Consider the following 2,644-nt stretch of genomic DNA (forward strand, 5'->3'; position numbering starts at 1 on the left):
TGCCTTTTAAAATTTTTGATGGATACTCTTTAAGTACTGTTATTTGTAATTGGGAGGCAGTGATCGACAATTGCTAATTACTAGCTTTTTTTTTTTTTTTCTTTTGGAAATTGTCACTTCTGGTGACTTTTGTCTCTTAATATAATTTGCCCTTTCTGTGGCAATAAAACTCATCATGGTAACCTTGACTCATGCAAGCTTCTTTGTAACTTTAATGCTTGTCACTGCCTTGTGATTGAGTAGTTTCTTTTCTCTTAATAAAATTTGCCTTCTGTCAAAAAAAAAAAACCTTGCCTCCATGGTAATACGCATATATAAGTCATGACTAAACTAAGATTCGATAATAAATGGTGTAATCTCATTATGAACTGTTTGCCAACTGTTTCGTATTCAATCATGGTTAATGGCTCTCCTGTAGGGCATTTTAAACCTGAAAGAGGTCTTAGACAGGGCGATCCTATATACCCTTACTTATATATCTTGTGTGTTGAAGCTTTCTCGGCTCATATATCTTTCCCGGAGGCTTCTGATGTTATCCATGGAGTCAAGGTTTGCAAATCTCCCCCCCCCCCCCTATTACCCATTTGTTATTTGTTGATGACAGTTTCATTTTCTCTCATGCCACTGATAATGATTTTGTTAAAATTAAAGATTATTTGCATAAGTACTGTCTTGCTTCGGGGCAGGAAATTAACTTCGAAAAATCTGGTATCATGTTTAGTGGTAAAACTGATAATAGGGATATAAGTCGTTTAAGTAATATTCTGGGAATTAAAAACCAAAGTCTAGGTGAAAAGTATTTAGGAGTCCCTATTACTTTCCTTAGATCAAAAATAAAAACCTACATGGGAATTTTAAAAGCTATTGATGCTCAAACTTTGAATTGGTCTAATAGTCCTCTTTCACAAGCTGGTAGATCAACGTTAGTTAAAAATGTTGGCCAATCTATCCCTCTCTATCAAATGTCTGCCTTTTTAATCCCTAAAAATTTATGTCATAAGATGGACTCTCATCTTAACAAATTTTGGTGGGGTGAATCTATGGATCCCAATGATAGGAAGATTCGTTTAATAGCTTGGTATAATATGTGTAAACCTAAATCGGAAGGTGGAATTGGTTTTAGGAAAGCTGAATTGAACAATCTTGCTATGTTAGGAAGAAATGCTTGGAGACTTGCTGAGAATGCGAATACTTTATTAGGTAGTGTGTTTAAAGCCAAATATTTTCCTAACTGTGATTTCTTAGATGTTAAATGCCCAAAGACTGCTTCCTGGGCCTGGAAGTGCATGTTTGCTATAAAGGAAAAAATTAAACCATTTATTTCCTAGATTGTGGGCGATGGTAAATTTATTGATACCTGGTGCGATAGTTGGGTACCTTCTCAGGGTAAGGTTGTCCCAAGGCCTAACACAATCCCTGATTCTTCTTTGACTGTTAACAGTTTCATTGACCCATACACTAGATCCTGGGACATTGTAAAGTTGCAGCATCATTTTAATCAGTCTTCTTGTCAGAAGATTGCCTTGATCCCTTTGAGCCATGTGCCAACTCCTGATAGGAGGGCTTGGGATTTGACTAAAAATGAGAAATTCTCATCTAAGTCGGCTTATATGTATTTTAGAGGTCCTAGAGTCCATTCGGATAAAACCTATTGGAATCGTATTTGGTCCCTAAAAGTCCCTGCTAGAGTCCAACTTTTTGTATGGAAATGTTCTCTCAATGCTCTTCCTGTTAGAAGTGTTCTTGCACAACGTATGCAAATTGAATCAAATTTGCGTCCTTTATGTGGTGATACTGAAGAGTCTATTATGCATGCTCTAGTTACTTGTCCTGTTGTGAGCCGTGTTTGGTTTGTTTCTAGCTTGCACATTAGATCTTATTTTTTTTAGGAACTTTAGTCTTCATGATTGGCTATGCTTCTGGTTTGCTATAGGCCCCTACTCTCAAAATCATAATGATACTGATAATGCTCCTTTAATTGTTACCATTATGTGGTCCATATGGTCTAGTAGGAACGTTGTAATATTTGCTCAGAAACTAGAGTTACCGGAAACTGTGCTTAGAAGAGCCATAAACATGAGATATACCCCATATCCTATCACTATTTCTCCAAATAGTTGTTTTTCTCCTAGTTCGATTACTTTTCCTACCCATTGGTTGCCTCCCCCTATATGGTGGACTTCTATTACTATTGATGCATGGTGGGATTCAAATTCTCTTAATGGTGGTACAGGATTTCTGGTTAGAAATGATTTAGGGAAATGTATTTATGCAACAATAATCTCAATTCCCATGCTTTCAGCAGAAGAAGGAAAAGTGTTCGCCATTTGGTCGTGTTTGAAGAAGGCAATAGATATGAAGATTACTCACTTAATGATACAAAGTGATGCAAAGGATTTGATGACTCGTCTTCAAGATGGAAAATTTGAAGGAACTCCAATGACAAATGCAAGATTCAGAGATATTCAGTATTATACTAAGTCAGTTCCTCATTGTAATTTTACATTTCTAACTAAATCGTGTAATGAAGGCGCTCATGCTTTAGCAAGTTGGGCTAAGAAAAAAAACACTATGTTTTGGAAAACCCCACCCATATTGCTTTCAGATATATTGGGTGGAGTTCACTAATCTTTAATATAAATTT

Source organism: Papaver somniferum, unplaced genomic scaffold, assembly GCF_003573695.1.
Source record: "Papaver somniferum cultivar HN1 unplaced genomic scaffold, ASM357369v1 unplaced-scaffold_35, whole genome shotgun sequence".
NCBI classification, from domain to species: Eukaryota; Viridiplantae; Streptophyta; class Magnoliopsida; order Ranunculales; family Papaveraceae; genus Papaver; species Papaver somniferum.